This window comes from Acanthopagrus latus, chromosome 13 (assembly GCF_904848185.1).
Source record: "Acanthopagrus latus isolate v.2019 chromosome 13, fAcaLat1.1, whole genome shotgun sequence".
Taxonomy (NCBI): Eukaryota; Metazoa; Chordata; class Actinopteri; order Spariformes; family Sparidae; genus Acanthopagrus; species Acanthopagrus latus.
The window spans coordinates 10,303,577-10,329,430 of record NC_051051.1 but is presented as its reverse complement, the minus strand read 5'-3'; the positions used below and the strand labels follow the sequence as shown (position 1 = coordinate 10,329,430).

The following is a 25,854-nucleotide window of genomic DNA, read 5'->3' as shown; positions in this document are numbered from 1 at the left end:
TGAATTTTTTTCGATTTATTTCCAGAGCAGCGAAGCTTCCCTCAGTTCTGAGTTGGGCTAACAACTCAGTAAATGAAAGGAAAGCACAGAGAAGTCTGTAGTCCGTGGCTGAACAGTGATTACTTTTAGTTTAAAGATTTGAAAATAACTGCGCCACGACTGTTTTTTCAAATCTGGAATTATACATTCCAGTGTAATTGCACAAGTTTGAGGGTGCGTGTGCTTCCCGGGCTGGGGGGAATCCAGATGATCAATAGCTGGGAAACCTCCTTTTGAAGCCGGAGCCGACATGAGACTGAGCTAAAGTTTGGCTCTGAAAATGAGATTGCTTGACCCTTCCTGGCCCTCTGCTGTCTCCTCATCCCACACTTTTTCTCTCCTGTTCCCTTATGCTGTTGTAGTTCACTTTTGTTGAACAAATGAACAAAAAAAACCAAACAAACAAAAAAAAATGGGGGAATTGGATGGTACAGTGCAACCTGTTCAGCCACTGCGCCTTCCCACCTGCACCACATTATGACAGGGAGATAAGGAGAAAGGGTGAGACGAGGGGGGGTTGCAGGCAGAGGAAGAAAAAGTCTCACATTTCCTCGCAGAGCAGTGAAATTGAAGGGGAAAATAATATGAGGCGTGTCAAAATGCAATATCACCCCCGTTTACCCTGATGTTTAAGTCCTTCCTTGACTCCGGTGCTTTCCCAAGAGAAGGGGAGAATTAAAAAAAAAAGGGGGGGGGGGGGGCTGGAGCGATATGCGGTGAAAAGCGGGAGACGTATGAAAGCAGACAGCGGATGGAGAGACGAAAATGAATGCGAGGTAGAGCGGGAGGCGGGGGGGGGGGACAGTGAGAGAGCAGCTGGTAATAGGGATATAAAGAGTGTAATCTCTGACTCGAGCAATAATATTTAGCTATGGAGGGTGGACGTGTGGAAGGCACGCACACACACACTTACAGCGGCCTAGTAAATAGTTCTGACCTGAACAATTTCACAGCCTTTACCGCAGGTCAGGGGAGAATGCACACACACAAATACACACAAACACACACACGTGTGTATGTGCCCCCTTTCACTTCCAGTCGCTCTGCAAACTTGTTAACATAGCTTGAGGGAACCCAGAATGGGTTTAATGCCGCCGGCAGCAGTCTGGCACACAATGGACACGCTGCTGAAATATTTTGATAGAGGGAGACTTATCGTCGCTTGCCTTAAAAATGATGCACAAATCTAAAGCAGAACTCTGAAGTGAGTTGGGGTGGGTGAAGTATTCCCCCACCCGATAAGGACAGACGCACGCTGAGAGCAAAGACGCGCTTATCTGCCGGAGGATCCCTCGTTTGTGTAGCAACAACCGCGCATTTCTTTATCCGCTGGCTTCCTCGCTTCCCTCTTATTTCTCCCACCTGCCGTGTGACCGTCCCCCAGTACGCCAGACACACACAAACGAAATGAGACACAGTTGCCTGTGCTCACATGTACAAAGATCCGCACAAACACACACATAGACACACACACACACACACAAAATCCCCGGCTGCATTAGGAGACAGTAAAGGTCTTACAGTGGCCTGAGGCACCAGGATTGCTGCTTAATAACTCGCCTGGGGCATCAACCTGACAACGCTAGGTACTAAACACACAGACATGGATCCACACAAACAAACACACACACACACACACACACACACACACACACACACACACACACACACACACACACAGACAGACAGACACATGGTTGCAAGCTGTCTGTGTGCCACTCTCTTTACATATCTTTTCTCCTGCTCTCTTTCACTTCGAGTAGCAGATACTGTTTTTCATCAATTTCACACAGCTGTCAGAGGTCCAACAACACTGTATTTGAAATGTATTGCCCCAGACCCATCCGTGATCCTGAATTTCAGCTGTCTAGAAGTCGCTCAAGTGAGCCTTACTGAGAGCAGGCTGTTTCTGTGCCTGCACCTTTAAATGCTGGTGAGCTCCATCTGTCAACACCTGCCTTGCCAGCTACGCATCCCTCTCAGGGAAAATGATGTTGCTTATGCCAGCGGTAGCATGTGCTGATGTTTATGGTGGATGTATATATATGTAATGCTATGACTCGCCCAGATGCTGTCAACCATATCGGTTTGACCCAGAATCGGACCCAGAGGGAGAGGTTCCTGAAGAAGTACAGACTATGTGGCTGCAGCAGGACGTTTCAGAATGGTTAGTGTGTCTGAATAACGTTAGTTTGTTCATATGTGTTGTCACAGTTACGTCCATGTAGCTAATGGCTGACAGCTAGCGAAAGCTGTATCTGTCTCCAAACTCTTGGACGCTGTTCGCATTGTCTCTGTCTTCTGCCTGCACATTTCCAGACTTTTTACTGTGACAGCCAAGCTCCCTCGTAATATTATTAACATTAAACTCGCTTCAAATGCCATTGCATTGCTCACTGAGGCAAACTTGTCAGCCAATTTCCAGCTGACTTCACCATTTTTATAGGCAACTGTAAAATGTGGCGACACTTACCTGTGGCTTGGGTGCAGTTGCTGGTTCCTGGTATGGTTGGGACTGATCCTTTTATGAGGGTCAGTGTCGAGGCAAAGCCAGCTTTGTACTGACCCTTGTTACTGAAGCAGTCCGACGTGAAATGGTTAGCACACACACACAAACTAACTGGAAGGGTAGCCGGCATGTTGTCTATAAAAATGAAACGCGACCACTGTCTCTTGTTGTTCTGTAGCTGGGACAGAATATAGGCCCTGATGTTGATTTATACAACCTACAACAGAGCTATTTGCTCGTCTAGCCTGAGCAACGACATCGCGAAACACTGCAAGCTTACCGCTTAACACACCGAACTTCACCTCAGGGATGGCAGCCCCCCTCTCGGATATCTCCTATCATTGCGTAGAGGCCGGCCTATTAACATCTCTCCTTTCTTTACAAAACAAAAGGAGCTGAATCTGAACAGCCTGTTGGAGTGCCGTTTTACCAGTAGGTGGGCTGCAGCGACGATGCAGGACTCGTTTGCTTTCTTCATTGTGGAATTTGGCAGGCTCAGGGAGGACCAGCTTATATATGTAGAGACCAGAGAAAATGTGTTTTTCATAATATGGGACCTTTCAGTCGATCACATTGACACAGAATTTCTTTCATTTTCAGGGTTCATTGTCCCGTCGGTTGAGATGTGGAGATAACAATGGACGGGAGGCAGTAATGCTCAGACCAGAAACATGTACATCTCACACACACACACACATACACACACACCAAAGTAGAATAAGGGAGACAGAGCAAACACTCAACGTTAAATGTATAAAAACGTAGTCAGCCTTGAGCATTACAGCAGAAAATGAACATGTACAACAAAGAAATGCACATATATACATACTCTTTGTTAGGATATAAATAGTAATGCGGCCCTCGCAAGTATTGTTTGCAGACAAATGTATATTGTATATAGAGAAAGAAATCCTTCAGTGCATACAGAGTATGCATGTTATAGCATGACTTATCACACTGCAGGTTATCACCCTTAACTGATACAACAGCTCGAAACTTTCATTTATTTTTTTAGGACTCCAGTGGACTCTAAAGCAAAACTTTATACACTGTTGGCCTGCTGGCACCCTACTTCATCATCCCGTGTCCAATCTGTCCCGTTACTCACACCCACAGCCTCTCCCTCCCGACTTCAGTCTTTTTGCAGCTTCTGGACTGTTGTCTTTCTCCAAACAGAAAACATTAAACCACTGTCTATAACAAGACTTTTCACGTTTCCCCTTTAGAAACTGATTGTGTTGTGTTTTTGGTCGTAATGAATTTGAATCAGATTTTCCATCCTCTTGCAAGTCTGCTTAAACACATCCAGGTCGAGCTCATCACGTCCTCTATCTAGCAGAAACCAAACGTTTCTGTTGACGTATGTTGTTTTACCCTCCACATGAATTAATAAGCAAGACAGGTAGTATGCATTTATGATTGATTGCTTTTCCACAGATGACAAGAGTGCTGAGATCATTTCCAGCACCCCGTGCGTCACATCTATGTGACTGTATTAGAATGAATTCCATGGCAATTATTGTTAGCCATCGTCCCTGCGTTCCGGCGCACGACCGCAAAACACACAGTGCACGTGGGGTGCACATAATCTAGTCATTACCGCTAAGTAAGGCTTTCATTGTGGGCTATAATATACATATATTTTTTTTCAGAAGATATGCTAAGGTAAATGTGTTTCTATGGCAACAATAAATTGCCTGAGATATTTGTCTTGATCCGGACAAATATTTCAATGATGTTGGGGAACCTGCAGTGCGTGGATCCTCGAGCTCCACGTGCACATCTGTATTCATGTTTGAATCTAAGCCTCCAGACAAACGGAGGCCCTGAAGTACCTCTGAACTTCGTTGTTCTGTGCCTGTTTGAAGCTGCCCCGAGAATTCCGCATTACCAAACCTCGAGCATGCCTTGGAAAGAGAAAAAGTCAGACGGAGAACAATTTTTTTCTGTTACACATATTAGCAAAAAAATGAGCCATCATAATGAATTCATCTCCTTTATAAGAGGCCACCATTCCTATCACTGTCAAAATCCTTGAGCTCCAAATGAGCAATAAGTAGGTCTCCATCTGCCAGCCCGTTACCCGCAGTTCAATTCAATGAACTCCATTACGCCATCGGACAATTCTTCCCTGATCAGACCGAACCAAATGAGACCTTAAAAAAGAGAAAATATGCAGATTTTTTTGAAAATATAATAAGACATCGGAGAAATAATGACATTCCAAAGTAAATGGGAAACATCTCTGGTCCAAATGAAAATTGGGACTGAACGGACATACACACCCACAGAAAATAACATCATTAAGCTGAAGAGTCACTTCAAGTGCTTCCTGGCCTCATGAACAGGTAGACCAGCGAGCATGAAAAACCAGCACTCCTGTGGGGCTCCGCAGGTTCTGAAAATAGTGCTACAAATAATTATCTCCGCCAGGCATATGCCTGCAGGGGATCATGCATTTGGTCGTGTGTGTGCGTGTGTGTGTGTGTGTGTGTGTGTTCCCGTCTGCACCCAATCTGGCAAACTGCTGGACCCATCAGCCTGGTATTTTTACTGAACACTGACTGTCTGATCAAGGCCCTATCATGGTTGCACTGATATAGAATATATATATATATATATATATATATATATATATATATATATATATATATATATATATATATATATATATATATATATATATATATATATATATATATATATATATATATATATATATATATATATATATATATATATATATACACCGGATGCTGAGATCTTACTTCTCACGTGTTGCTGGTAGCGGCAACAATTGATCAAAAAACCCTTTATTCCAACCTGCAGTCAAAAGAAAAAATGCTGCCAAAGTGCCCTCCTGCATGGTCTATGGTAGATAAAATATGATAAAATATCCAATAAAAGATATATCGAGGGTGCCCTACAAGAGGACAAAAAGAGACAAAGTGCCCTTCAGGGTGCCCTACCAGCGGACAAAAGGTGACAAAGTGTCCTTCAGGGTGCCCTACCAGTGGAGAAAATGTAGTGGAGGGCCATCTCTTTGATATAAATATGTCACAACTCATTTTTTTCTTTTTTGCCCCTGCCAATCAAACCCAGCACCCAGAAACACCTGGCAGGCTGAGAAATAAACGTTAGTCTAAAGGCAAAGGCTATGTGAGCTCTTACATGATACTTTTACTTGACGTTAATTTCTCATTGGACAATAATTTCTATCAGTATTGATGGACTTGTGTCAAAATATCAAATACTTCATTTCATTTTGTAAACAAGTGTGTGACACCAGATTTAGAAAAAAATTGTACGATGTGAATTAAAAAAAAAAGCTGCATGAAGGAAATCCCCGCAGAGAAAACTTAATTCATGAGACCCTGTGCTCCTTATTAACGCCTCAGTTCAGTTACGCTCGCGTCCTGCACTCGCTGTAAATCCTGTGCGCTTTCGCGGACACGCATGCCTGCGCACATACAGTATGCACCGACTGTACAGCAGTCTTTGCCCTTTTTTTTTTTTTTTTTGAAGGGCGGCAGAGATGGAGATGATGAGGGGCGCTTGAAAAGTACAAAAGACTTGCACAGACAATCCCATGATACTTTGAGAAAACCCAAGTCCGCGCCTGCTTTCATTTCAGATACAAAGAGAAGCACAGTAGAAAAAGTTGAGCAAACTTTCGCTGAAAGCCTAAGGCGAAAGACAAAAAACTACACTGCATAAGTTACAGCAAGTGAACTTCTCACATGAGGATAGACGGAAAATTATATTTCTTCTCTACATTTTAGCGGAATCAAAATCAAATACCAATTATTTGCACAGCACGGGTGCTTTGAACGTTCTGCTTGTTGTACGCCAGTGCAGCTAGTGTTGATTGATAAATCGTCAAATGATTGGAGTGAATAACACAAAATTCAATGATGCCGTGTTCAAAGACCCACATCTGTCTCAGGAGAGGTAACACTTCCTCCTCCACGTAATATGCAGGTAAAAAACAGGAGAAAGCTGCAGAAATACAAGTGTATGTGGAGGTGTCCAACATAAAAAGGCCTTTGATCCTTGTTTTTTTTCTCCCTCTCTCTGTCTGTAAATGATTCAGATTTTTTTTACTAGCACATGATGAATCTCCCGGGTGTAAAACCACCTCTCAACTGCAAATCTCCATCCGTCTGAAGCGGTGTTGGCCTCTCTTCACACTCTTCCTCTGTGTCTGAGCTAAATAAATAAATAAATAAATGAAGCATTTGCTGCTGGAGGAAAGTAGGTAAGTGGGGTTTTGCACATTCATCCTTTGCTTGCATAGTAAAGCGATGGTGTAGAAGGAGAGGCGGTGTGCTATGAGGATGACCAATCTTGACTGCTGACCTGAATGGCAATGTGACCGAAACCCTCCACCAGTGTAGATTTTTCATGTCGTTTATGTAATCAGTACAAATCCAAAACACCTAATTTGAGGTTGAAGACCTGATAATGCAACACACGAGACACCAGCCTTGTTACAATTTATGATAACTATCATTACCAATGGCATCTATAGTTGATTAAACTTTAGTTGATAGTTATTTCACTGTGGACAATCAAGTTAAATGCTTTATAAGCCAATTATTAAAGGAGACCTATTTTGCATTTTTTTCTCCCTTTCCCTCTGTATGTATGTACTTGTTAGAGATCTTGAAACTTAAAAATAAAAAAACAACTGCAACAACAGAAGCTCCTCTCTCCCAGCGAAACACTTCCAACTGAAATGCCTTGTGAGTTGTCCCGCCTTTAATTCCGTGACTTTGTGACATCACACTGCATCACCATGTCACACATATGCAGGAGTTATTCCAAGCTGCTTGCTTAACTAGTTAAGCACAACTGCTCTGTTGTTGTTAGTGGGGCTGGCTCAGGCGTGTGTGAGCCGACCAGTCAGAGGAAACTCGGGGCATGTGTACATAGTATGCAAACCTATTTTATTAGTTACCAGAAATGATAATATGGACCCGGAGTTTTTAGATGAATTTCATAAACATCAATTTCAACCTTCCAATAACGATTTCTTAGTAACTTCTTTACATAGCATTGTGTTGTTTGTCTAAGGTTGAATAACCGTTAACGTCTATCGGTGGCGATTATAAAGTGTACCCGCCAATGTATGCAATTGTAATGTGATTAAAAACAGCCGCCTGTGGTCAGAAGACATTGTCATCGATTCAGCCAAAGTGCCACATTTTGAGTGACACACAGCGTGTTCGGAGATGATTGAAGTTGTTGCTAAAGTTGTGACAAAAATGTTTTCCCTCTCATTTGCACCCCCCCCCCCTTTGCTCATTTTCCTTGCCGCAATCCTCACAGACTTTTGGTAAGAATTAATTAATCCTCAGTGAAGATGTGCTGACAGGAGCTCAGCCTTCCTTTTACACTCTAATTGTTCCAGTGAGACTGAGACTCAGAATGATACTCATCTTGAGGGGTGCTTGAGTTTGTGTTAGTGGGTTGGTCCCCCCCACCCCTCGACAGCCGTTTGCTCGTCTCATCCTTTGTTCCACTTTGCTCCGGGCTAGTCCTGAATTATTGTGCATATTCATCTACAACTTCTGTAAGCTTGTATGAGTGTACGCAGTACGCTTCATATCATGAAGTTTGTTTTGCTTGTTGACTTGTAGAGTGGTTCCCTATTGGCCGCCAGGTATTAATAAGCCAGATAGTGGGGATGGATCTTCCCTTGAAAGGTTGCTGACTTAGTTAAGAGAAGTTTTATCGGTGCCTGCTTCTAAACGATCGTGCCAGTTTTTCTCCTCGCCTCCACGTCCCCACCCATGTCCGTGTCTCATAGCTTGCTAACGACCCGCTGCGACTGACAGGAACGCCTTTGCTGAGGAATTAGGATGGAACTGGCAGGTTTGTGACGCACCGTGTTGACGCACAATCCTTTTAGGGGAAAAAAAGCATAAAGTGCTCAGACTCGGACTTGATTGTTTTCCCTCCAGGCTCTGGGTATGATCTCGGCGATTTCATATGCCTCTACGCTCAGACGTGGCCCAGGCTGTGATGCTGTTGACTCAGACCTTCCACAAAACAGTATATATCACCACAGTACCTTTCTAGCCGGAGAGTGATTCATTTAAAATTCATTCTTTCTTGCCCAGCGCCGGCTCTATAGCTTTAACTTAGAATGCGATGACTGTCAAATCCTTAGGCTGAACCCCACTGTCAGCATTAAATCCAATAGACAGTGCCCCATTGCTCCGTGTGCTCCCGTACAGCAGCACCTGTACTCACGGGGCTCATACTGCAGTCACCTCGGAGATGTACGTGCACACACACACAAAAATATGAACACGGTCTTTCACACACACACACACACACACACGGAGAACATATTCAGGAGTGGCAGTTTTAAAAACCCATTTTCCCCTTGGTTAAGCAAGCAGCAACAACACTTGACTAATGGAAAACCCTGCTCCTAAATGAGGTCGGAGAAATTCTATCTTACACACACTGGTTGTTGTGAATTCTAATAAAGTCGCGTTTTCATCTCCTGTAAGGCTGAATTCTTACCCCGTGTCTGGGCCGCAAGGCATATCAGACGCGTTTTTTTTTTTTTTTTCTTTCTCACCCAACCCGCAAGTCCCATGCGACGGATGCGCTCTCGTTTTTAATCTACGCAGCTGTCTGCTGTCCGGCCCCGTGCAGGCTCGCGTCTTTACGACGCATCTTGCAAGCGTAACGGCGACCCGGAGTGATCTCAGTGTCATATCATCACGCGGAGGTCAAAACAATTAAAGCCTACTACTTGCTCAGGCTCAGAACAATCTGCCCCCCCCACCCCCAACAAAACACAACAAAGATACACCTCTCAAGTTTGCTGACAGCTGTGTAACATGGGTTAAAATAAAAAAAAAAAAAAAGAAGAAATAGAAAATCTTCTTCGTTTAGTGAAAAATTATGTTATCATCAGATGTATCAGTATTGACGGGATAATAGATAAAAAACACATTTGTCATGTTTTGTATTTTCGTGTTAGTTATTGTTCACTATTTCTGTTTTCGGCATTTCTTCCTACCCTTTGTCCTGCTTCCCTCCCTGGTGACTGTCCTGGTCAGTTTCACCTGCTCCTGATTATCCTCCCATGTGTCCGGTCCATGTGATTTCCTCCTACGTATCGTCTGTTTTCCCTGCTCAACAATGTTCAATGAGTTACCACTCCTCGTGCATTGAAGTCCTTGTCTTCTCCTCACTCTTTGTCAGTTTCACTCCAGCCTTTTGTCCTCTGTGTTCCTCATGTTCTTTGTGTTCCACGCGCTTCTTTGGTTTTTATTTCATCTGGTTTTTGTGTTTCCTTGTTCCACCACTGCCTGCTCCTTCTGTTTTTGCTGCTTGGACTTTGTATTTTTGCATTTCATGTTTTTTTGTATTTGGACATCAGCTCGTTAAAGCTCGCTTTTTGTTTTAACCTGCCGGCCTTTACATGGCTTGAGTTTAACACTGACAATATTAGAAAAAATAAAAATAATTGCACACTACACAGCAGATTTGGCTGCTTTTTTGCCACTTGACACTTTGAAAAAAAGTCCATGTTTGACACCATCTACAAGTCATTACAGATTGCCATGCCAACTGGCTCCAAAAGCCTGACAAGACTTGTAAGCTGTTCATATATGAGAATAAAGACCTCCCTCTCCACAAGGAACAGAGAGAAATAACGTGGGTCCAGCCCATTTGTGCTTCATTAAACTGCACTTGAGTCTCTCAATAAATGTTGTCTTGTAATTTATGAATTTTTTAATACCTCACAATATTTGCAAAATCATGAACCTTTGCTAGCTCATTTCCTTCATTTTTCCTTAGCCTAAACTGTGCAGTTAGCCCACATGCCTGTTTAACTCCTATTATGTGGCGTGCTTAAAATTCTATCTCCAGGAGGCCACACAGAAACAGATTTCTGAAGCTCATGTAAAAGGGAGCACACTAGTAGAGTTTTTTTTTTTTTTTTTGTCTCCTGCGTTGGCTGGCCTCCCTCCCCGTAAGACCTTTTTTTCATTATACTAATGCAAGAATGCACTCTATGTTTATATGCTCTTGGGTCTGAAATATGAACTGAGAGTCTCGGGTCACCCAGTAAGTCATATAAAGGGATGTGGGCTGCAGTCACATAAAAAAAGTATGCAAGCACAGTAAGAACATACTTCCTATCCACTGAGACCCTGTAAGAGGCGACTGATCCTTTGTTAGGGTCCACATCTTCCCCAGCGATGTTCCCTGTTGAGCAATGTACTTCACTGCACAATTCTGAAATACTGATCTTTATCTGACAACAATCCCCATAAAGCCGGCGATAGGAGATGTGCAGAATGTGTGTGTTCCCAGCCGCCTATCGCTCCCTGCACACTCTCTCATAATTGGGTTCCATACACTACCACCTGTCATACTGGCTCCCACTGCCACTGGTATAATCTCCCACTTCCTCCTGTCACTCTGTGTTTGGCCGCAGCGGCAGGGCTCTCATCCCAGCATGCCTGTCCCACCGGCGCAGAAGGTCTCTGCAGGGTCTTAGCCATGACACGGCTCGCCGCTAGTAAGAGTTGTGTCTTCGTCGAGCCTGTCGACGTCAAACAGCTGCCGCGTCGACCCGACACTGACCCGGCCGCGGTCTCCTCCTCAAAGAAATGTGCACAATGACGGCTCGCAAAATGCACTAAATTTTCTTGTTTTGTTTTTTTTCTCTATTTTGTTAAGTAGGTTTTTGTTGCGAATTGACTAGGAAACGTTCAAAGTCACACATCACTTGGCATTGAAAAATTCCCAAGGTCGGCGTGAACGCGCTTTTTCAAAAAAACTTAATGCACTGACACTGTAACTGATATCTGGAGGGACAGAAAGCAGCACCAGAAGTACCTGACAGATGTACATGTGCCAGCATGCTTAAAAAAAAAAAAAGCCAGATACTGCACATGAATGAGCACAGCGGTGCAGGGCGACCAGGAAGAATACTGAAAATGATGCAAGGTGACAAGATGGTTGGTGACGAATCTCTAGTCCTGGCAACACGAGTGAAAATCAAGATCTGTTTCCACTGACAGCATCATAATGCAGTGAAAGCCCTGGGACAGATCTGCAGAACAATGGTGGTTTCACAGCGTTAATCTCTCACAGGTAATAGATACAGATCAGGTGGTGTCCTCTAGTGGCTGTAGTTTCTATAACAGCCGCAAAGGAGGGAAGTTAGGCAAAGTAGTACAAAGACTGACAAAGTCTGCTGCCAAGTAGTTCTGTTGATCGAACTGCAAGCTTAAGACGAAGGGGCCAGTACACCTCTCGCTGGTACGCTGCGACAGTCACAATGTTTCGGAATCACCGCCCTCAGACCTATTCAGTCATAGTTCAACAAGTATCGGCATGAAAGCCTCCTTGTCCATATTCCTCTACATACATGCAAGCAGCACTACATACACCAAAGCACATACTGCCACTGAAGCATCGAGTACGTACACCTCTTACCCTGGCACTTTTAAAAGTATCCTCTGTGCTGCCCCGTAGTCTGCAGCTTGATGCTCATTACCGCTAAGGTCAAAAAGTTCATGTTGCACTGGTACAAATCATTCTCATAACTGTTATCTCCGTACCTAACAGTCTTCCTATTCAGACCCTGCTTGCCTGTGAACTGTCCATGCATGAATAAAGACAATCATATATATATATATATCTATATACCCCTAACTAGACACTAGGGTTTGTTTTTGTCAAAAAAAAAAAAGTTTGCCCTACAAAAGTTAGATATATTTCTTAAAACCAGCCCCAAATGAACTATTGTCCCTGTTTAAATTTTTTTTTGGGGGGGATTGTCTTCATTTGTGACTTCCTAACACCCAGAACAGCCAAATTCAAGTGGTGCTAAAGGAATCATTTCGGGAGATGCAACTTTATTCCCTTTCATACAGAGAGTTGCAGGAGAAGATCAATACCTCTGTCATGTGTGTACGCTAAATATAGAGATGCTGCCGGACACTGTCCCAGCAGCTGACTGAGCACTTAACAACATGCTCATTGACTTTTTCAAGTTTACTTACCTGTTTACCCCTGTTTCGAACTTTCACATTTCAGACACAGACACGAGGGTGGCGCCAAACTCCTCGTCGAGTTCTCAGCAAGAGAGTGAGTATCTTTTCTCAAGTCAGTCAATACAATTAGATTTAAATCCGCTGATCCACATTTTTATTTGGTTTCCAATTGACTGTGCTGACTCACAGATACCAGCCACACACACACACACACACACACACACACACACACACACACACACACACACACACACATTGTTGCTTTACATTCTCCATACTGTACAGTCCACTTCATATAATATTAAGCTAGTGCAAAATCAACTTGCAAATGATTAAGCAGCTGGGCAAGTTAAGGAACAGGGACAAGAGGAGGCAGAAGAAGAAGAAGAAAAAAAGTCTTTTGACAGCTAACTCATTATCTATGTCGTTATCCTCCAGTAGCCAGCTCCTTTCCCCTCTCCCTCTTTCTGTCTCTCTCTATCTGTCAGTGGAGGGATAAAATCCCTCTCTCATGAAGGCTTAGCAGAGATTATCCTGGTGTCCCAGGGGAGGGTGGAAGGGGAGCCGAGATGCCACATTACAGATGTAGCAAAGGTTATAGTAAATTTAATGGGCCTGAGGTTGAGCAGTAGGGGCAGGAGAAGGAAGGAATCCAATAGCGCGAGGGCCCCTGCCTCTCTTTCTTCACCTTTCATCTCTATCCCTCCATCCATTCCATTCCTGTTTATCCCTGTGCTTTCACTATGCGCTCGATTTCTTTCCTCAACCCCAGATCTCCACTCCCCATTCCTCCAGAATTTGCTCTTATACATATATATACATATATATGAATCAAAAGTGCGTTAATTATGATAACAAGAAACAAATGTGACCAACCTGCAGCAGTTCATCCTCCTTCTCAAAGCCAGTCTTTATACATTACCTCTTGTCACCGATACTTCCATGTGATTTCATTATACACACCAGGTCGAGCGCGCCACTCCTGCCCTGCCGTGCCCTGCTCCCCCTGCTGAATATGTAACAGCTGAGAGTGAAAATGACATCCACCTACACCTCTATCTCTCACCTGGTCTCACTTTGGTAAGCCCTTTCCGCATCTTCTCTGCTTCCCTTGTTTGACACTAATAAGCTCGAAAGCTTTTCTGGTCAGAGCAGCCGGCGGGGGGGAACGCGAGTGGTGAGTCCCACCCTGACACACGCCAGCCGACACACACTCTCTTGCTGGAAACTGATGCAATGACAGGCACGGTCTCTCAGCTCTGCAGCGTACAGGAGTAAACAGCCACTGTGTTATGTAGTTTGTACTCGCAGTTGCATGCAGCGGTAATGTGGGAAAAGAAACAGACCGGTGAACGCATCATTTGGGCTCATCACAACGTCTGGCCATCATGTCAAACACCAATGTGGCGCAAAGCCTAACGGGGGCAAGAAACATGAGAGCCATGTTGCCCATGTGTTCCCAGTCAGCACAATGAGATCATTTCCGAGAGACATAATGACCGAAAACGATGGTCAGTCGCCTGCACAAAGCCCAAAGGATACGAAACGCTTTGGTTCGCCTGCACCACTTTTTAAAGTTGTCTCACAACTTTCTGCCTTGTTAATGGGGAGTCTTGTGGTCGCCGAACAGAATGAAGGGGAACAAGCAGTCCGCGTTGTTTTTGCGCTGATTTGTAGTGAGAGAACGAGGAAGAAAAAGAGAAAGAAAAGAATACGCTCGAGAGGACGGATAATGACGTGCAGGGCGGCATGGACTATTTTCGTGCCACAGATACAAAGAGGGGAACATACACATATTTGTGCGTATTCTGATGTAAAAGTATAGGATGTTACTGTGCCCTCTCCATACAAATGGATATAAGATGAGACCGGGCTCAGAGGAGCTACTGTTTCTTTCAGCCAACTCCAAAAACTGTCAGAGACTGAAAGAATTGCGGGTGATTAGGGTGATTTCATAGCTTGAAAGACAGCGGCCTCCCCGCCCACAGCCCATTGACGCTGCCATGCCGCTAGACCACAAGGCAGCGTCTTTCCTCCGACTGTGAGACTCCTGAAGTCATCCTAAACACTCCACTGCTGTTCCATTTTTAAGACTTGATTACTTATACATTCATTGCATAGTCTATTAGTCTGATCAGCCAACAGCAGTTTTAGTTTTTTTTTTTTCCTTGTTGTATAATGATAAATAAATTGAATCTTGAAATCTTGCAAAACATGCCAGTAAAATAACCAGTTTCCTAGAGTTCATGTTTATGGAGCCAATTTTCAACACTGAATATGTGGAGGGAAACAGATGAAGCTCATATGACGAAGCTCTTAACAATATCAGGAAATGTTATAACACCTGACGAGTCCAGCGCATCTTGAAATACGCCCAGCACCCGCTCATAGCAACGACAGCATGATAAGACTTAATTTATGGCTATTCACAGGATTCAGTTAAGATCGCGTTCTCGGTTTAATAAAGGAAGTTGAAAAGCGAGACACATTTCATCAATACCGCAAACGTTTCCAAACAAATTGCTCGTAGCAGGATGCGAGCCCTTTTTCTCCTGTTGAGAGCTGCGTACATGCCTTGTCCTTTGGAATGTCAGAGTCTTCTGATTTCTCTTCAAACAAACGACTCGTTCTTATGAGGTAGCCCTCCAAAAAAAAAAAAAAAATATATATATATATATATATATATATATATATATATATAAAAACTGAAATGTACTGGCACTCAGCGATCAGAAATGTGTGGATACAATTTAGCTGATTACTGCCTCAAATCAGCTGATTGTCAGCGAGGATTGCCCACACACACACAGGACACGACTCTATTTCCACACCTCATAGTTATTTGAATATTCATGCATCATTCATTACAGTCACATTTACATTCATGGCATTTACCAGACACTTTTGTCCAAAGTATATTTCAGTTATTCAAACATACATTCAGACACTGATGAGCGGTGGCTGCCATGCAAGGTGCCGACTGACACCAAGGACAGTTCGACATGCAGACCAGGGGAATCAAACCAGCAACCTTCCGATAACAAGATGCCGGCTTTACCCCTCAGCTACAGTTGGAGATCATGACGTATATCATGACTTTTGCTCCAACATACTATATGAGTGTCATGTCAAAACTTGAATTGAATTAGTGTGTATTAGGCTTTACTATAAACACACAAAGTGCATCTGTGAAAAACACTTTGGATCAGTTTTTATCTAAAATAAGGGATTCAAGGAGCTGGAAAGCAGGTTAGCTCTTAGTCTTGTACATGCTGAAAGAAAAAAAAAGCTGATGAATACAGCAGAGCTCTACCTCCAAATCTGCTGCTATGATACCCCACTGCAGCCACACAGCTGACTTAGGCTTTAAGTGTAAAAGTGAAAAAAAGAAGGAAAAAAAAAAAAGAGAGAACAAGAGATTTTTTTGTACTGTTCAGTCAGGGCCACTTATGCATGCCTGCCGAGTCACACCACATCTTTAATTGGCCTGTTCCATCTTAAATTCATATTCTAAATATCATTACGTTGTGTTTTTTGTTTTTTTTTTGTTCCCCTCAACCCATTAAAGCTGCGTGTTGAAACAAGCCCCTGAGACGGGACCCCCTGAATGGCAATGTACCTTATCAAAAACACAGGCTTGAGGAGGGGAATACTAAAGAGGGGCCTGTGTGATGAGGCAAGCGCCATCATGTTTACCGTCATTTGTACAACTTTGTATTTTCCAGACGATACAGTGATTTCTGTTTTCATGCGTTTTTTTTTTGTTTGTTTGTTGTTTTTTTCCTTTCACCTTGCTGTGTGAACAAATGCAATTAATGTACACAAACTTCAAGGGGGAACAAAGGGTAATTCCAGATTAAAGTGTGTTTACAGGTCTTGGGGAATACAACTGCATATGTGAAAAAGGAGTATAAAGCCTTTATTGGCTCTAGAGGAAGCTGTACGTAATGTCTTTAATTGTCTCCGGTGACATTTAGCAGCGGCTAAGTTGCATTGTGGGTAATGGAGGGACCGTGTGCTGTAAAAAAAAAAAAAAAAAAAAAGGCAACTGGCAGTATTGACTGACAGTTTGTGATCAAAATCAATACAGCAGAACCAGACGTGTTGCCTTTTTTTTTTTTTTTATTATTATTATTCCAACATATTCTTCCATTTTCAGAACCTGGCGCCTGCATTACCCACAATGCAACCAAGCCAACCAGGATCAAATTGACAATGTGAGTGTGATACAAAAGGATACCGTATAATAAAAAAGGATAATATAATAATACATTATTATATAATACAAAAAATCACGCAGTTATTCATCTCAGTCATAAACCAAAAAATACAGAAATAAGATAATATTCCACCATTCATGGGGAAGTGCGAGAAGTGCCAGCTTTCATTTTGTAATCAGCGTCCTTTCATTGGACAACCCAGGTGGGGGTCTTGCACTGGCAGGAATATACTCATAATAATGTAACTTCCATTGCAACAAATTCTCTGAACACATTTTTGTTTTTAATAGATATACCTGTGTGATACACTTTTCCTTTCCTATATGGCCTGAAGTTATCTGTAGTGTCACTTACCCTCACCCTCACCCTGACTACGCAAAAAACAACAACAGTTTAATAACATGTAACTACCCCCCCCAACAGTGAACACTAGTAATTAAAGAGAGAATACAATTACAAGTTGCTAACTTTTGAGTTAACAATGGCAAAAAAGCTGTGTATGAACTCACATCACTGTTCATTGGACTCGGCCCGAGCGGTGGCGGCAGCGTACAAGGTGTGATGTATTCTGCTGCCGGCTTTCACACTGAAAAGACAAATGGTACAATCTGAAAAAGTGACCTACTGCAGTTACACGTGCACTTCAGAGCCGATCTTCTTTATTTACCGGCAACGTGTGCTGTGGTGTGATGGGGGCCCCAGATGGCTTAGAAAAACCGTTAAACAGAGCCGAATTTAAGGCGCACACACACACTTACAAAAGTAACCAAAGTCCTGATTATAAACACACACACACACACGTGCACCAGCTCACATGACGTGCCTGAAATGATTACGGACTTTTGGCGTCGGCACGGGCAGACGGGGCCTTACCTTTAAGCTGAGAGATCTAAAGGTTTCCGAGCACCCACTGGAGTTAGAATCAGGAACTGCGTCGTACTGAAGCCCCGGCATGTGGAAGATGAATAGGGCAAAACTGATAATAGATTCAGGAAATAGGTGGAGGCTGAATTTAATGCAAGACTGCTGCGGGGCAGAGGTGGAAGGAAGAGTGATCGCAGCGTTGGGGAGTGACTGCTCCTGCATCCATTCAGCACCGTCCTGCACAGGCATCTGCAAGCAGAGAGGAAACTCTGGTCTACCTTCTACATGTTTTTTTTTTTTTTTTTCTGCTTGGCATTCTGTTGCACGGCTCTTCTGGGATGCAGGGGAGCCTTCAAACTTAACATACAGCCGTGCACTTAAGAGCGACTTCACCCCCTTTTCTACGAGATGGGGTGAAGCATGTTTTAACGTGAAAACATCTTTTTCCGAATATTAAGCACGCCGCCAGGTAGAAAGGCGTTTGGAAAAACCTTACAATCAGCTCAGCTCACAGGTACGAGCCTACAGAAAAGAAAAAAATATGGCCGGCTGTTTGGAATGAGGATTGACATGTTGCTAAAATACTTTGACAGGGTTGTTAAGGGGAGGGGAGGGATGGGATGAATGGGGGGGGGGGAGACACTGAGCAGACATGATTCCTGCCACGGACGAGACGCGCGTTGGAAGATTGTATCAGAATATAAATGTCATGCTCTCAGTAATGTCTCCATCAATAACACTAAATCAGGAGGTGTTACTACAGCTGCGCTTTGATAAGCCGAGGAAAAGGATCAGACACGTATCCCCCGTCACGTGGCGCGTCTCTGATAATTGCCTGTTATTTTCGTCTCATCCGTCAACAAATGAAGACTCGCAGGAAGGTGATGCTGATGGCGGAAGGTCGTTTTTTTTTTTTTGTTTTTTTTTTTACAGGGGGAAATAAAAATAGGTGTCGAGAAGATGAGCAGAAGTACAGTTTTACCGTGTGTGTGTGTGTGTGTGTGTGTGTGTGTGTGTGTGTGTGAGCGAAAGGGGTGTATAAAAAAAAGATGAAAAAGAAAAAATGCGAGACAGCACAATCAAAGGGTTGGGTTTAAATGAGCTTAAATGCATAAATATTTCACTGCCCTTTATTTTCGAATAGTTTGTGTGACTTTGAGCAGCCCGTGCAGTGTGCGACATTCTTGACTGCGGGAGAACTTTTCTTAAAAAAAAAAAGAAAAAAAGAAAAGTTAGAAAATACATAAATTTCCACATTCATGAGGGACCGCGTCGAGGTAATGTTGAAGAAAAAAAAGCATAGCATCAGCTCCCCCGATGGCAGGTTGGGAAGACTTGTGCTGACGACGCACGGCTAAAACACACAAACACACTCGCGCACACTTTCTCGCTATCTTCTTCACATGGCTCGAGGTGAGAGATACTGACTCTCAACAGGCTTAAAATAACACGCATGTCCATATGTCCCTTAAAAACTAAACACAAGGCAACTTCAGAAAAAAGGAAGATGCAACAAGACTAGGGCAGCATCATGAAAGAAACAAACAAAATCACAACTAAATACAGAAAGTTACAGAAAATTAAATCATAAAAAAACCCATCCGAATAAAGAAACATGCAGCCCAAAAAACACAAAACTGTACGTAAATCGCTATACAGCAAATATAACACAATACAGAACAAGCGTAACACTTTACAGGAAAACACAAAACTATTTCAAAAATCTGACAAAATATAGAAAACAACCATGTGCAGGAACGAGCTGCAGTCACCGAACACACAGCACAGCACAGAACAGACAACACGCACAAAAATAGCGAATTGTGCCACAAAAATGGGAAGTGCAACCGAATAAAGAAAACAAACTCTAATACAAGAATTTACACAGAATAGAAAACGCAACCAAACACGGCAACCATTACTAAGTACAGAAAGAGATCAGAAGTGGCTGCAAAAAATGATGAAGACGCCTGCAATCTTTTAGGATCCCCCCGGAAACGTCTGTATTTGTTTGTGTTTTCTGACTTTGCAGTTTGTTTTTTGTTGTTGCGATTTGTTTTATTTTTTATTTTTTTAAATTGCTGATGGTGTTTTCTTCATTAGCTTTTGTTTTGTGTAATTGGATGTGTTTTCTTAAGTTGCGCTGCGCCGAGCCCTCAGGGCCGCTGTACATTGCAAAACATTTCCTGGCGCCAGCACATATCCATATCATCATAACTTCTAAAAAAATAAATAAAAATAAAAACAACTAATAAAAAAGTAAGCACCGCCGCCGCGTAATCCCAGCGTGCCCGTATGTGCGTGGGAGCGTGGCATGAAACCTAATTTAGACAAGAGAGGAGAGGGATATTATCTCATAATCTGTATCAGAGCGGCGAAAGAGAATCTGGTGCTATGTGGCCTGGCCTAAATTACCACCACCTATTAATAATCAGCCATGACATGAAGATATTAAGGCTGTGACAAGACCATTTATGTCAAATCCTTTGTCTAACCCCAATTACAAGCCACATTATCACTCATTTACTTCAATCAAGAGCCTTCCCATCATAAACCATCATCGTTTTCAAAAAAAAAAAAAAAAGAAAACCTACATATTCTTCTGGCATGATGGGGTTCTGTGGCATGTCAGGCTTCCTCAAATCACATTTTCTGCAGAATATTATAGCTGAAAGACCACGTCCTTGCTTCGGATTTGACCGATGGAAGATTTAATTTATATCCTCCGGGTTCATTATTTGGTAAAATAAAGTCTTTTGCAGGGGGAAAAAAAAAAGAAACCGTATAATCAGTTGAATAAGAGCTAACAAATAGGTCACTTTAATAATCTACACAATAACTGCTTGTATTGGACGCTGAATCGACACAGTGCTGCAGCGAGAGGTGTGGAGAGAGAGACAGAGAGAGAGAGAGAGAGAGAGAGAGAGCAAGGCCACCCAGGTTTAGATCACGTTATAAAAAGGCTTCTGGAATGATTAAGTCTGAACTTACCTTACAGACACATTTTTATGTAGACAAAGTATTTTATATGTAAAAAAAAGAAAGACATCTACAGAGCTTGTAGAGAAGTGAGGAATAAAAGCATCTCTTTTTCTCAAAAATATTATGGTTGTGAATTAATAATAATAAAGTCAGCCAAACCTTTTCTTGGCTAGCTTTGGAAAAGTTAGCATTAGATGGCATAAGTTAGCGTCAGCGATGATCATGCTACCTAGCCTTAGCGATGTCAGCTAGTTCGACAAACTGGGTAATACAGTAATCACGCAAGCATGCCAATTTCTACATCATGTTGCTTTAGCTGAACCCAAAGCTTTTCGTCCCTGGAAGTCAGAAAGCTGTGGGACCAGACAGCTCATGAAGCCGGACGGATTCAGAAAGCGACGCAAGCTGCTGTAACAACTGTATCAGACACGGCGACAATGGCCTTTCAGCAATGGTCCCTGCGATCCTAATTATGCCCCCATTGTAGCTTGTAATGCCATGTTTTAATGCCCATCATTGGTGGAGAACGTGACATTAAACTACACACACAAAATATCAGCTCTGTACTAATGTACAATGAAATCTGTGAGTCAACGCCCACCCAAAAATCATAGCTACTCCAAACAAGAGGTGCTTGAGCTGCCAAATCGCACACAATTACTCAGCATGAACATGCAAATGTATGCTCAACAAAACCTAATCTACTTTTCGAATGCAAACCTGCTGCGTGAGTGCTTTGTTGTTGAATTATGGTATTTACAACAGTGATACGCTTGATCACATGAAAATAATAGGATATACTGTTTATATACAGCTGATACATATACAATGAATATATTATCCAGATACATTATTATGAATGCATAATATACATTTAATATTGATGTCAAGACTCGGTTTCTATAAAAAAATAATAAACTTTTACACAATATTACCGGATGGATGATAATCAGCTATTAAGATTACTCATTCTTATTACATCTATGATGATTTTTAAAATTTTAATATAAAAGTATGTTAAAAAATATACTGCCATGGCCCCAATCTGATCGGAGAGATGTTGTGTTTCCAGGTTTTATGAGCAGCGTGCTGGAGGCAGCCGGATCTTAACAAGGCTAAACTGTAAACTTTACTGTATCCACAGCTTTTATACCGTCGCTTTTATAGCTTTCACCTCGTAAAGTCATTGGAACACCCACTAATTATTTTTAGTTGGCCAATCATTCAGTCGAGGGGTCGCCATTCCGACCAACTCCACTGCTGCATCATGAACTGGCAGACAATCGGCGCCGCCCCTTTTACTGCTCTCAAAGTAGAAGCACTTGTCCTCGAAGTCAAAAAAAAAGAGGACACATATTCACACGCTTTTAACCTGAAGAACACCACTCAGACCACGAATCAGGATCTGCACATTTATTTCACCTATAGGAGTAGCGGGGGACACAGTCAGTACACACACAGGCAGAGGTCCGACAACACTGTATTTGATATGCATTACCCCAAACCCATCCATGGTCCTAAATTTCAGAGAAAACATGTTTTTCATAACATGGGACCTTTAACACAGGTTTTCCAAAAATATGAACATAGAGAACATGGAGGATATTACACATAGGTTTTGAGAATGGTCACAAAAATAAAAGATCTGAAATAAAATAGATGATAACGTGTGCAACATATTGACACAGCTACACGTGCACGCACGACCTCGAGCACTCCACGAGCGAACGAGTCGCGCACGTACAGCTGGTCTGGAAGCGGTCCGCCTTATTAAGGTGGAGATGAAGCTACGGACCTCCTGCTGTGATTGAGTGGGAGTGAAGCCTCTACAAACATCTCCAGCTATCCCTGACTCGTTTCATCTCACTGTACGCACACACACACACACACACTCATCAATATAGGCCACAGATTGCAGACGTGCATAGCTATTAACACAATTTCTAGCCAGCGTATCCGTGTAATTGATGTTGGGGGTTAGCGAGGAAGGTTATGTTATTATGTGTGTGTGTGTGTGTGTGTGTGTGTGTGTGTGGCTGTGTGGATGTGTGTGTGTGCGCGTGTGCGTATTTTTAGATCTGAGAGCAGGAACAGTCATGAAGACGTTTTGCCCACTTGAGATTTTTAAGTTTGAGATGAGAACACCTGCGGGTTGCATTACCTGATATGTGTTTATGGATACATGTTCCGCATTGACAGACCCGGCACGGCCGTTTGCAAAACAAAAAACAAGTAAATACTATGGAAAGCTGATGAGGTCATAGCCATAGGTATATTTGCTCTCTCCATTTCCTTTTTCTTTCTTCTATTCAGATAGATGGGGAAACATTGGAGCGGCCCAAGGAAACCCATGAAAACAAGAAGGGTGCTATATACACAGTAGAGTATTATTCCAAGCTGTTAGAGGATAAGTTCACCCAAATTCTCCTCAGCCCCCATGCAGATGGAAAGAAAGGTGTAGTTTCGTCGTCCACAAATTGTTCCTGGAGCCTCACAGCCAAACAGCTTGGCAGCATTCTCCTAAACAAGTGAAGTAGATGGGACCTTGTTGTCAAATGTATACCCCAAATTAATTTGAAAAGACCATATTTACAAAGAAGGGGTGCATGCTAATGCTTCAAGTTTGGCACCTATATACAGTGAAGTTTTCTGCTTTAAAAAGGGTATAAACTACTTTTTTTTTCTTCTTATCAATTTGGCAGCACCGCGAACAGGCTGGCCTTTTTTTGGGGGGTTTTGATATTTTATGTTGTAAAAACATGTCCCCTTCTAGTTCATTTCTATTGCTGTGAAGCTCCAATAACGCTTTGAAGACTTCATCTGAATTTCCGTCGGCTAGGGGGCGAGTAGATCCTGACTGAATTTTCATTTAGGGGTAAACTTGTGTTTTAAGCTTCATATGCTATATACTAGCTATATGCCTATAACTATATAATTGTTTATACTGCTGTTTTGATTTTGACATGCAATCGTTCATAACACAATTATAGAATGTTTTCTTTTTTTAGATCCATAAGTAATTTTAGCCGTATGACAATTCATAATATCTCAAACTCATGCCAGACACAAAACATGCTTATATCAAATTGAACATGCAGCAGACGCAGCACAGATATGATTTGTAATGTAAGTTGACAATGTACAAATTCTACATGCAGCTAAACAAAAAAAAATCTGCCTTAAAAAGGTCATTCAGTTGTTAACTTTACATGCGTATATGTGCTGGTGTGTTAGTGTGTCTGTAAGGGAAGGAGTAAGAGAAAGTAATCTCTCTCTCTGGACTGTTTCCCCCCATTGCAGGATCGCTGAGATGCACACTCCGCCGGCGCATGAGTGCACATGAGAGATGGGAGCTGCGGGAGCTCGCTCTTAAGGTAAAAAGTACAAAGTGAACGCTTTATGTAATGCTCTCTGATTGCTGTGATTGTGCGGTAATGACGGAAAGAAAACACTAGGTGGTGAGCATGGAGACTGGGGCATTGTGGATAACGGCGCGGACCTCCTGACCGAAGCTAACTTTGGGGTCCTGCAACGATAATCGTCCATAGTCTCTGGCTGGTCTGTGTCCAGGGACTCCTCTCTAGTTCTGAGCTCCCTGAATCTATTAGAGGCAGTGTGCACCTGTCTAACGGCTGTCAGGTGGGTGAAAAACAGCATGGAGGGAGCTGCGAGGTGCCAACTGGTGGAAGATCGCTAAAGCTGCTTCCACTGTTGTTGTTTGAGTCAACGTCCTATTAAAAGAACTGATAACAAACCTGAAGTGGGCTTACCACGTGGCCTAATAGAGAACAGCACTGATATTGCGCATGGAGATCCTCAGTCCCAATATTCCCTGGATCAGAGCCGTGCGAGCCAGCGATTTCATTTGCAAACTGCAAACCCGGTTTGCCCTGCACATGAAAAATCAGTGAATCTGTGATTTGTCCTCGTTATATAGCTGAGTCGGCCTTATTAAAGTGACTTTAGCCAAAGGGTAAGAGATTTGTGAATATCAACTCCATTTCTGCATATAGTCTGTCTTCTTAGATACCCTGCAAACGATGGGCTGGGCTAGAGAACGTATGAAAGGCTCTCAAACAGACCACTTTGAATTACAGTGAAAGGTAAAAGGGCACCATGTTTAGCTTCTTAAGTGCTCCACACTCTAACAGCGCCCATCTGGCTCCGGAAAATTGTAAGGACTTAGCTTTCTTCCTTGTCAATGACTTCCTTAAAGCCAGGCCATGATTCAGTTCAACTGTCACCGCAGATTTAATGGGATATTATTCATGCAGCAAGACAGGCAATAAAAATGGCAGGGGCTTTCGAAAAAGCGTCTGTGTGATGTGTTTGAGGGAGAAATGAGGAAAAGAAAGGAAATGAGAGATGTGACAGCATGTTGATGTTTTCGTGTTTTTCTAAGTTAAGGTAGTGCAACAACACCGATTTTGAGAAACAACGGAGCTGTAGCTGTTGTACTTCAGCAGCTTCTGGGGAGGGACATCTCATCACCCCCGGGGTTGCTCAGATCTTTCAAAAATCACAAGCCATTTTCGGCGGTGTACTAGCTTCGGCGCCCAGGCCTCTGCACAACTTCCAGAAAACAGAGGTTTCTCGTTGGAAAACCACAAAGCCGCTGCCCCCCGAGCAGTCACTTTCAGCCACTCATGCTTTGAATGCGCAATGAAGCCTATTTTCATCTCGGTGACCTTTGGTCTGTCATCGTCTGTCTGAACCGGAGTGCGGGGTGGCTGTCCCAAGGTTTTTATCTCAGCAGCTCTCAAGAAATGGTTCTCTAATTCATGGTCCTGCAAGACAGACTATGCAGCCGTAGGTGAAATTGAAAGGCCAAAAGTGGCAACGAAACTGCACGGCTGACATACAGCGCCGAGCATTCAGACAAGAAGCGGTATGCTACAGAAACCCCCCACCTCCACCCCCACCCCCACACACACACCTTTAAAGATCCAGTGTGTAGGATTTAGGGGGATCTGTTGGCAGAAGTGTCCTAATGTATTCATATGTATTCACTGATATATAATCACCAGACTCATTGTGTATTTGAACCTTGAAAAAGCCCTTTATTGATACACAGGGAGCGAAAAGAAACTGGGCAAGATGAATGAAAATCACACTGGTTTTGGCGGATTAACCCTTTCGCTGTAACACAGGAATGAAAGTGCAATGTGTTCGTGTCCATCTGCTGCACGGCCGCAGAAAATAA

General features: G+C 42.9%; 1 long non-coding RNA gene across 2 annotated transcripts in view; it reads left to right on the top strand.

Moving 5' to 3' along the window:
• Positions 1-25,260, top strand: part of LOC119031126 — a 106,269-nt gene extending 81,009 nt beyond the window's left edge. For both annotated transcript variants that reach the window (XR_005078529.1, XR_005078528.1), the window contains 4 exons: positions 12,629-12,679; positions 13,552-13,665; positions 23,952-24,025; positions 24,107-25,260. This is a non-coding gene — a long non-coding RNA (uncharacterized LOC119031126). The remainder of the gene's footprint in view (positions 1-12,628; positions 12,680-13,551; positions 13,666-23,951; positions 24,026-24,106) is intronic.
• The last annotated feature ends 594 nt before the right edge of the window (positions 25,261-25,854 follow it).